The sequence below is a fragment of the Marmota marmota genome, unplaced genomic scaffold (genome assembly GCF_001458135.2).
Source record: "Marmota marmota marmota unplaced genomic scaffold, marMar, whole genome shotgun sequence".
NCBI classification, from domain to species: Eukaryota; Metazoa; Chordata; class Mammalia; order Rodentia; family Sciuridae; genus Marmota; species Marmota marmota.
This window is the reverse complement of record NW_026000164.1, coordinates 15,951,458-15,962,425: the sequence shown is the minus strand read 5'-3', so window position 1 is coordinate 15,962,425 and position 10,968 is coordinate 15,951,458. Positions and strand designations below refer to the sequence as shown.

The window sequence follows — 10,968 nt, the reverse complement described above, 5'->3', positions numbered from 1 at the left end:
AAGGTTTAGTGTCATACTTGACCCCAAATACCCTGAGGGTCCAACCTAACTATGGTATCTTAGAGCCAAGCTTTGTATTCACTTTCTCTCTAATGGTATGTGGTTTGGGTCTGGATTGTCCCCCAAAGGCTCATGTGTTGAGGCTCAGTCTCCAATGCAATAGTGTACAGAAGAGGGCTTTGGGGAAGTGGTTGCATCAAGAGGGTGTTAACCTCACCAGTGGATTAATCCATTGGTAAATTAGTAATCTGAATGGACTATTGGAGGTGGTGGAGACACCACCTTGGAGTGGTGGAGACACCACCTTTGAAAGGTGGAAGTTGGAAGGAGTGGGTCCTTACGGGTGGTACCCTTGGGGACTATAACCTGTCCCTGGCCCTTTCATTGCTCCCCTGCCCTCGCTGCCTAGCTGCCATTGGTTGAGCAGCTGTCTTCCACCATATCCTCTCTTCCATGATGCTTTGCCTCACACAGACCCATAGCAATGGTGCTATCTGACCGTAGATTGAATCCTCTAAAATCATGAACCCCAAATTAATCTTTTCTTTTCTAATTTTTTTCCTCACATATTTTTCAGAGGGACAAAACACTGTGTAACATAGATGGGCACATATATAAACCACATTTCCCAGCTTCCCTGCAGGTAAGTGTATTCTTACGACTGATGGGCACGACTCTCAGGCCTAGGGCAGGGAAACACTCCACATAGCATTTTCTCTTTTCCCCATTAACTGCTGAATGCAGACAATGGCAAGAACCAAGGAGAGAGCAGAACTACAAAATAACAAAGCTTACATTTTCCTGAATGACACGTGGAAAACAGCCTGTCAATCAGGAACACATCTTGTGAGTTCATGGGAGAAATAAACTTCTATCAAGTCCTGAGATTTGGGAGACTCTTTGTTAAAGCAATAACTACCCTAAAAAATTCACCCCTTAACTTAAAGCCTAAATGGGACTATAAAAATGACAATCACATGGTATGTGGTTTTATTCTTGTGTCATCTATTAAGTGATATCCCTTAAGTTCTTTATTGATAACCAGGATATAAAAATTGGTGCCCTCATCAAATTTAAAAGATATCAGCACTCTGAAAAAAGTTAACATATAATGATATTAAACAATTTCATAGACCCAGTAATCTTAATATCAGCAAGGCATTAACAAGGTATTATGAATAAAATAGTGGTCCGGGTGCCACTTAATGGGTTCAAAGCTGCTTGAACAATCATGCCCAAAGTGATCAGTGGACACATTTAAATATGCAGAGGGTTCTTCAGCTGAACTGCTGGGCTTCTCTCTCAGCTTTATTTTGGCCAACATTTTTATCAGTGCCTTGAATGAGGGTGTAGTAGGTGTGCCGATTAAATGTGCTAGTGACACTGTAAGATAGTTGACAGAATCAAGATTAAAAATTATCTTATGCTGGAATACTGGGCCAAAACTAACATGAAATGTAATAAGGATAAATGCAAAGTCTTGTTTTCTAGGTTCAAAAAATGAATTATAGGACGACAGGAAGGAGAAAATGGAACTTGGCAGCAGCTGATGTACAGAGGCCCTGGGGGTCTTATTTGACCAAAAGCTTGATTTGAGCCAACAGTGTGATATGGCTCCAAAAACTCAGACTTCATTAATAGAAGCATTGTGTGATGATTGTGAGACCCACTGGGCTTTGTTCTCAGATGGAGTCCGGGGCATTATTTTTGAATTCTGTGTATGTGGGAAGAGTGACAAGCTACAGATGACACGAGGAGGTGATGAAGGTGGTGAATAAAGATGTCTCCTGCTTCTGCATCCAAAGCAAACTGCTGGTAATTACCTTTTTACTGATTGTGTCATTCCTCTAGCTTTGTATTATAGTCTGTCTTTTCCAGCAGACTGCAGGCTTCATTGACAGAGGGACAATAATAATAGCACATGTAATGAGTTCTTACCAGATCTAAGGCACTTCTCTAAATGCGTTAGGTGTGTTTTCTTACCTACCCACCTTTAGAGCAATCCACCAAAATGCTTCTACTGGTATCCTTATTGCATGCATCAATTGAGGCATAGTGGGGTTAAGTACCTTAGTAAGTTGTGGAATCAGTGCACTAACTTGGTGAGTTTGGCTCCCACGTTGGTACTCTCAATTCATATGCCAGGCCATGTGTGCAGTTGAGCTCAGACACTTTCCAATCTCAAGCACTCCACTCATGTCCAGTAGTTTTACGGGGAGGGGAGTGACACATAGAAGCCAAGTTCTAGAAAGAACCAGAGTGGATGAGCTGCTCTACCCCTTCAATAGTATGGGGAGCTTAACTAGTATTACTGTGTATGAGAAGGAGGTACACACATCAAGTCGGACACAGCAGGGCACCTATACTCTTAGTCCCACAGTAGTAAGGATCTGCTATTTTTACAGCTAAGTTTTTCATTTTCAAAACCATTTTTTAAAAAGCTTGATGTCCTTTAAATCCTCCAAATTGCCTTGTAAATTAAGCGTAACACATTTTGAGCAGAGGAAACAAAGGCCAAATTTACTCATCCAACCACATATTTAGTCAACAAGCATATATCAAGTGTCTGTTATGTTCCAGGCGCTATGACAAGATCACAAGGACTTTATAAAGTGGAATTTTTGTGTCCTGTTCATAGGTAAGGAAATGGAAGTCCTAGGAACTGCGTCTGCACTGACCCTACGAGATATGGATAGCAAACTGATAGACACATACATACACAGTACATGTCTGGGCACCAACATTACGTATTTCTTTTTCAAAGGGCAGAATCGATAGTCTTTTTCTTGCTGCCTCATTGTAAAATCCCACTGTGATGTTCTCATAGCCACAGGGTAGACCACATGAAAAAATTCAAAGTGACATTTGTGGAACAGAAAGTCACTGCTAACAAAAGGGATACAAATTGAAATAAACATATATTAGAAAATAATATCACCCTTGGACAGTGCTTTGAAATCTTTTGGGAAATGTGGTTGGATGCATTGGGGTGGGTGGGGAGTCGGGAGCATGGGGGGACATCTTCCTTCTGTGGGTTCCAGATATTCCGGGCTCCCAGTTCCCCAGTCGTGGAACATCTTGGAATGTGCATGTAACTCTGTGGGCTAGAGAGCCTGGGGGCGGCAGGGCCCTGCTAGCAGTGGTTGGTTGGAACCTGTCTGCATCCTTGGTATGGTTCAGCAGCTCCCAGGGCTGGGAGGTGAAGAACTTCATGGGAAATGCAGAACTTGACTCCCCAGGCCCTGAAAGCTGAGGCCATCCTAGAGATGTATGAGGAAAAATAGTGATTCCTGTCAGCTTCATACAAATCGCCACCATCTTGGCTCAGTTTCCATCAGAGGCTGCCCAAATGCCTCTGTTAGCCTTCTCTGGGTTCAAAGTCAGTGTGTCAGCTCCACGTATTTCTTGTGAGCATCTTCCCTCTGAGCCATACTCTATTTTTTAAGATTACAGCAGAGCCATCGTGGGACCTGGGCAGTGAACGATGATGAGTGTCCCTCTTGCTCCCAAGGCTCCTGGGACCTCGCTTACCTACCCATCTGCCTCAGTTTGCACACACAAAGGCCCGCCCCTCCATGGTGGCCCTCTGAAGTCAGGCCAATAGAAGATCTCAAGAAGGGTCCAGACATTTACCAGGAAAAAAGGTTTTTGTTTCTCTCCTGGGGAGAACTTAGAGACTTCGGCACTTCTCAGAAGGGAGCCAGGGGCAGGGGAGGATCACTGCTCTGGGTGCACTGGGCAGATGTATGGGGATTGGCCGCCCTGGTCCTGGCTTGGTTCCTCTATGGAGAAGCAACCTCAGCTGTGGGTGCCAGAGAGTGTTTTGCTTCTAGTGAGAGGAGGAGGAGATAGGAGAGGAAATAAAAGCACAAAAATGAAAAACAAAGAATTCCTGAAGGTCTGATAAGCAGTTCAACTATGTTACAAAACATAAATATTTGCCAAAATGAGTTACTCCAAATACTTTGTATTTCTAAAATTGAGCTGCATTTCTCTTAGGCTTTGAAGTTTTTCAGCTCTTGACAATCCTGAGCAAATCTGAGGAGGATGGGGATTGAAGTTCATTTCCTTCTCTAAGTGCTCAGCAAATAAAATTTCTATTCTCTGATGCCTGGTAAAGTGATTTTGCTGTTTTTTTTTTTTTTTTCAGCCATCTCTTTCCAAATAGAGATGCTTGCTGTTTGTGTGATGACTCCATTCAGCATTTTGTCAATGAACAAGCAATGAGCAAGATGTCCTGGAAAACATTATCTTGAAATGCATCAGGAAAGTTTTATAGTGTCAAAGGACAAAATGACCACAATTGTTTAAAGAGTTTACTTGGCTTACTTATTTATTTTTTTTCTAGAATTGGACAACACTTCATTCCATGGAATAGAATAAGTTTTCTGATCTAACAAAGGAGATTGGTTTTATAAACAGAAAAAGGATGAAGAAAGCAGAAACAGAAGAATAAGAAATGGATTCATAATTTCAGTTATTTTCCTTGAAGGTGGGGTTCAACTGGGGACAGAGACAGAAACACCGAAAAATAATTGATTGATTAACAGGAGACAGAATCACAGAAAAATAATTGATTGATTAACATCAGACTACATCAGGTTACCTTTTTCTGTATAAGGATTAAGAGAGAGAAAACTTTATTATCAGGCCAACTGAAACTGATCTGTTTGGGAAATTTAACTGTTACCTTTCTAATCCCAAAGGTTAAACAGCTTAGTTTAGCCTGAGTGACTCCATTTTGCTTTTTACTCTGGTCTGTTGGCTCCCAGTACGGGAGCCTAGTCCAAAATGAGGGCATTCTGTAAACAATTTTTTTGAGTGATAGCAAACACCTGTTGTTATTTTTTCATGAGGCACTAACAAACACTTTACATATACAAAATCATGAAAAGTCAGGTCAAAGTCTTCTCTGCTGAACAATAAATGAGCTTCATTCAGCCATTACACACCATTAGATCATATCTATTCATGTTTTATAGTTTTAGGTGAATAATTGCAAGATACAGTAATATAAATATTGATCTTCCAGATTTGCAACTGCTATAAATAGAGATTTCAGGACTACATTAGATGCTCATTTTAAAGTGCACATTAGGCTTCAGCCTCTATAATACCATCATAAGCTAACAGTTTTATAAATTCAAAAACATTAAATTTATATAAAACAATCTAAAAATAGACACTCCAAGAAATGTCTAGTTTCTTATAGAGTTCACTGATGAATGTTGACAAGTTCTTCATTTAGATGAATTTTGAAGATCATTCAACTTCTTTAGAAGAGCCTTCAGGTTTGGAATTAGTATCAAAATTTCTTTCTGAAGTGTGTATGCTTTGAGACTGTTCTGAGCAAGTTCTGGAAGACAGACTACCCCACTACAACCCACTTGAGGCATCTGTTTTACCTTCTTCCTCATGTGCCACAATCTGAACTTTGTTCTTTAATCTCTGAATATTTCCAGTCATGAATTCTGTGTTCTCCACTATTTATCTATTTCTTCCTACAATTATGTCAGACCTTCCTCATTAGCTCTGTTTCCTGCCTTCTCCTTTTTCAGTAGACACATTATTTAAATATTTCAGCTTTGGGGAGGAACTTTCATGGGTTCACATAATTGCAGCAATCTTTTCTTCAGGTAGTTGAGATGATATCGAAATTGTTCTTTTTCTTTAATATTGTTACTCAAAATTGCTATTATTACTGGATCCATCATAGTTTGCAAATGCTCTCTGGTTTTCTTTGAAAGAGGTTGCCAGGTTTCTTTCTTGTTGGATGCTATTTTTTTTAATTTTTTTAAAATTCTAATTAGTTATACATGACAGTAGAATGCATTTTGACACATCATACATAAGTGGAGTATAACTCCTCATTTGTCTGGTTATACATGATGTAGAGTTACACAGGTTATGTAATCCTATATGCACATAGGGAAATAATGTCTGATTCATTCTACTATCATTCCTACTCCCATGCCCTCTCCCCTCCCTTCACTCCCCTCTGACTAGTCCAAAATACCTCTATTCCCTGACCCCTGTCCCAACATACTTATTGTGAATTAGTATCCACATATCAGAGAAAACATTTAGCCTTTGTTTCTTTGGAATTGGCTTTTTTCACTTGCCATAATATTCTCTAGTTCCATCTTGTTGAATGCTTTCTTTATCTGTTGTAGATTAATATGTTTTGTTTGTCCTCTTTTTTCTCTGACAACTTCAGTTCTTCATTACTGATTTTTTCTTTTTGAATTTCTTTTCAACAGTTGACACATTTTCTTGGAAGCATTTGCTTTATCAGGCATCTTGATCAGCATCCTGTAATTTTTTCTTTTTTGGTACTGGGGACTGAACCCAGGGGTGCCTGACCAATGGGCCACATTTCCAGCTCTTTTTACTTTTAGACAGGCTCCTACTAAGTTGCTAAGGGCCTCACCTAGTTTCTGAGGCTGGCCTTGAATTTGCCATACTTTTGCCTCAGCCTCCTGAATCCTGGGGATGACAGGCATGTGCCATTGTGCCCAGTCTCATCCTGTAACTTTTAGCAACAGTTATTACTATCTTCTTCTTAATATAATCTCTGACTGTGCTGTAGTCTAATTTCACTTTTGTTGAAGTCACTTTTAGATATTTGCATGACTTTGTTCATGGAGTTCCTCCCAAATAAATGACTTTATCTGTGCAACAGAGTGGCAGCAATCACCTAAGGTCCATAAAAGAAAAAGGGCAAAAAATTAGCATCCATAAAGTCGCAAGCATTTTTACGTGATTAATTTCCTCATTGCAATCTTCTGATACATTCAGTGAAAAATAGCCAATCGGATCCATTGTTTGCTATCCATATCTCGTAGGGTCAGTGCAGACGCAGTTCCTAGGACTTCCATTTCCTTACCTATGAACAGGACACAAAAATTCCACTTTATAAAGTCCTTGTGATCTTGTCATAGCGCCTGGAACATAACAGACACTTGATATATGCTTGTTGACTAAATATGTGGTNAAAAAAAAAAAAAAAAAAAAAAAAAACAAGTGGCATGTGTTGAAGTCTAGAAAACAGTGGAGCCCTCTTTTCCTGCAGCAGCCATGGTTGAAGGGAAGGTCAAGGGGAGAAGTTGCAAGGACAGGGCCCCATGGGGAAGCCCTTGGTTGACAGGAATTCCCTTAGCAGCTCATTGTACTTTATGGTAATGAGAAATGTTTTCATTAAAGCAGAAAATGAGTGGCATTACACAGAACTGTCACTTTTCTAAGCAAAGAAAGTGACTGAGGAAGTATTTAAGTCTGCTCTCAGGCCTGAATCCTTTGCCTTTATTCCCAGGAAGCAGGACCAGGGTCCTCCTCCAGATGTTTCTGAATGGGTTTAGTGTGGAGCTTGAAGTGCAGGTCCCTTGTTTAATGGAGAAAGCCAGAGGGCCTGCCTCTTTGGGGTTGGTTTGTGTGTGTGTGTGAGAGTGTGGGGGCGGGGGCGGGGAATGTTGGGGAGAGATTGAATGAATGAGAGAAGGATGGAGAGAAAGAGAGGAAGCAAGAAAAAGCAAGATTGATTTCATAATTTTATGTACGAAATGTTGAGTCTATGTATCGAAAGCTCAAAAGATGAACGGATGTGTGTAGATATGACCTGATTGAGTCTGAAACTAGGCAAAATCAAAGCAAGCTAATCAAAGTGAGTTCAAAAGAATAGGATTCTTCCCTGAGTCTGCCCATCATGATAACGACCTCCACCTCTTTCCTGAAGGGGCCTCAGCCTTTGTCCCTATTCTCCCTTGGGCAGCCTTGGGAGGCTCTTCTGTCCTCACTCTTGAAAAGCCCCCCTCCCCCAGGAAGACTTCCCTGGGTAAAAAAGGTGGTCCACATATCTCTGAAGTCCCACAGAACTTGACTTGTACCCTAACACTTATTTCACTATCTACATATCATAGCAATTTATGTTTATGTTGTCTCTTCTGTTGATTTGTAAGGTCCTCAAAGGCAAGATTTGTGAATGTGTTACATATATTTTACATACATACCTCCTCATTACTTTTAGCACAGTACCTTGCACTTTATCGGCACACAATAATTGTGTGTTTAATTAATTAAATAAATGCAACCAAAGCTAGATCTGCTGCACAGTAGGACCTGCAACCTGTTCTTACAAGAGAGGATGAAAGGAATTAACAGCTCATGTTCTCAATTAGTCAAATAAATGCCTCTCTTATTTTCTCCATCACGACTCTGGATCAAGCATTTTACATTTGGTCAGGTTGGTTGAGTAGTTGAGAGTTTAATGGTTTAAGTGAACACTTTTCTTTTTCTGGTTTTTTTTTTTTTTCTTCTTTTGGAATGATGAAACTTTTCTGGACAAAAAGGAAAAATATCTGGGTGGGAGAAATCGGGTGGGGCCAGTTAAGCCTGCATTCCGCTGCTCCTGGGTTTAGTTGAAAATACCAAGCTGTTTTTAAGAACTCTGGATTAAACTGCTTCCCTCACACTGGATTCTGGGGTATCTTCTTCAAAGAATTGAAAGCAGAAAAGATTTGGAAGCTGAGACTTAAGGTACTATTTTAAGTCAAAACATCTGCTGGCACAGGGGGTGGGGGTGGGGGATGAATTCAACTTGAATTCCAAGGGGCAATTGCTCTTCAGTGCTTACCCCTCAGATTATCTTTAATAATTTCTCCCTGCTTGTATTAAATTTTTTTAAAAGCAGAGATGTCATTTTGCCATAGCAACTTAAAATATACTTTGGGGAAAAAAAAGGATTAATAATCATTGGCTATATCTATGAAAAAAAATGTTTCTTTTGATTTACTTTGATAATACCGCAGTTGGTGCTAGTGACACATTTAGAGTGTTAACACCCTGTAAATGCTCTGGACTTAAAAGAATAAACATATTGTAAAATAATCAAATAAAATACACTTTGGCTTCCTGGAATGTACTAGAAGTTATGCCTTCATCCTTTGATTCTTTTATAAAATACATGGTATGATGTGCTCGGGTAAACAATTCCTGTCCTTTCTGTTAAGCATCCAAGGGTTGGAGGAATTTAGAAACCTTTGTTGTTGTTGTTGTGGGGTGGTGGTATTTACTTCCTAGTTTGTGAGTTATAGTGTTGTCCATCCAGGTTTTATGGGTTTGATGAAGCGGCTGCTCATCTGGCCATGACTGGAGAAGTCTATGAGGCAGTTAGTGGGGAAAGTCATGGGGATAGAATCTGTAGCAAACACCCAATAGTTGGAGTTTCTCATTACCATGACACATAGCACACCTCTAATTATCAGTTCCCCTCTTACTCCTACTAAGTTCTGCCAACTCTCAGAAATTATGATGAAGTTTCTCCTTCTGGCCAGGTGGCCCCTAGCAAAATTCCAAAGCAATTCACTTGTGTTCTTAATTTGCCCATTTGCTACAGTGTTTCCATTCCCAGGTTACTCCTGTCAAAACCTCCTTGATTATAGTGTGGCTCAGCCTCCCCTTATTACAGACTTTTTTGGGAGCAGGGCATGATCTTCCATCACTGTGCTCCAATCTGAGGCCCCTTCCCATCGTGAATCAAAGATTCATGTGACATCAGGTTCAAGTGACATCAGGTTCACTTGGTTTACAACGCACACTCATCAGGCTAGGCGGTAAGCCTGAAGGTGTGGCGGGCACACTGGATTCGATTCCACAGGTCTGAATCAATGTTTTCTTACTCACCAGTTGTATGTGTCCTTATGTAAGTTTTTTTTGTTTGTTTGTTTGTTTTTGTAACTTCCGTAAGCCTCAGGTCCTCCATCTGTAAACTGGAAGCAATAATAGCATCTACTTTTAAGGGATTGTTCCTAAGATTAAAAAGAGATACACAGATGGTAGATTCTCAATGATAGCTATTATTAGTATAAAGATTTGAGGCTACAAACATTTCCATCTCTTATCTGCCTTCCAATATTTTGGGGGTGAAAATCACGAGGCACTTCCTGTGTCCTCTCATTCATCTTCACATCTTGTTGACTGTCCATAGGAAGCACTTTCAGATGTATCAAGCTGATTATCTCCCTCTCCTTCTTTATTTAACTCCTAAATCTTCCATTTTCTTCTGTAGTCTTTACCATTATTCAAGAAAATTATACAAACAGAGTCTTTCGATTCCTTGTCCAAGGTCTCATAATTTCAGATAATGTCACTTATGCAACATTTTAAGATGTGCCGGTAGATTTCTAGGAGGAAGTTACTAAGGATCTTCAAATGGCCAACTTGTTGGGAAGAGCTAATCTGAGATCTTAATGGAATAGCTTTCAAGAGCCTGGTGATCCATCTTGGATACATGGTTTAGACAGTACACTTCTTTCATATAGGTTAAGTAGGGAGTGTTGAAGCCATTCCCATCAAGCCAGAGAAAATGTTAGTCAAAATCATCAGCTAAACTGGGCGCAGTGACACACACCTGTAATCCCAGTGGCTTGGGAGGCTGAGGCAGGAGGATCGCAAGTTCAAAGCCAGTCTCAGTAAAAGTAGGGGCTAAGCAACTCAGTGAGACCCTGTCTCTGAATAAAATACAAAATAGGGCTGAGGATGTGGCTCAGTGGTTGAGTGCCCCTGAGATCAATTATCAGCTAAATAATTTCCAAGTTAATTATTTTGCATTTTTGTATTTACATTCGTCCACCCAGTTCAAGACTCTCAAAAGAATAAGAGATGACTTCAATATGTTAAGGTTTAGTTGCTTCCCTTGGCTACCCCAGTCATCCAAATTATAAAAGTAGAATTATATATTGTAGAGTGATACCTTCGTAAATCTGTTTCTAAGAGCCAGAGAAGAAACATCACAAGTGGGGAATTTCATATGTGTCCACGCATGTACAGAGTTCAGGCTCAAGAAGATAAATGTGTCAAGAATGCGTAACTGCTGCCGAGTAATTATGCAACTTACATTTCTGCCAGTAAATTTTGAGCCTGATTTATGTCAGATTGGACTATAAATCCACTCTTTGCACCAATTATCAAAAA

General features: G+C 40.1%; 1 pseudogene; it reads right to left on the bottom strand.

Annotated features, from left to right (window-relative positions):
* Window positions 1-5,172: 5,172 nt before the first annotated feature.
* LOC107149133 lies at window positions 5,173-6,643 on the bottom strand (annotated as a pseudogene).
* Window positions 6,644-10,968: the final 4,325 nt, after the last annotated feature.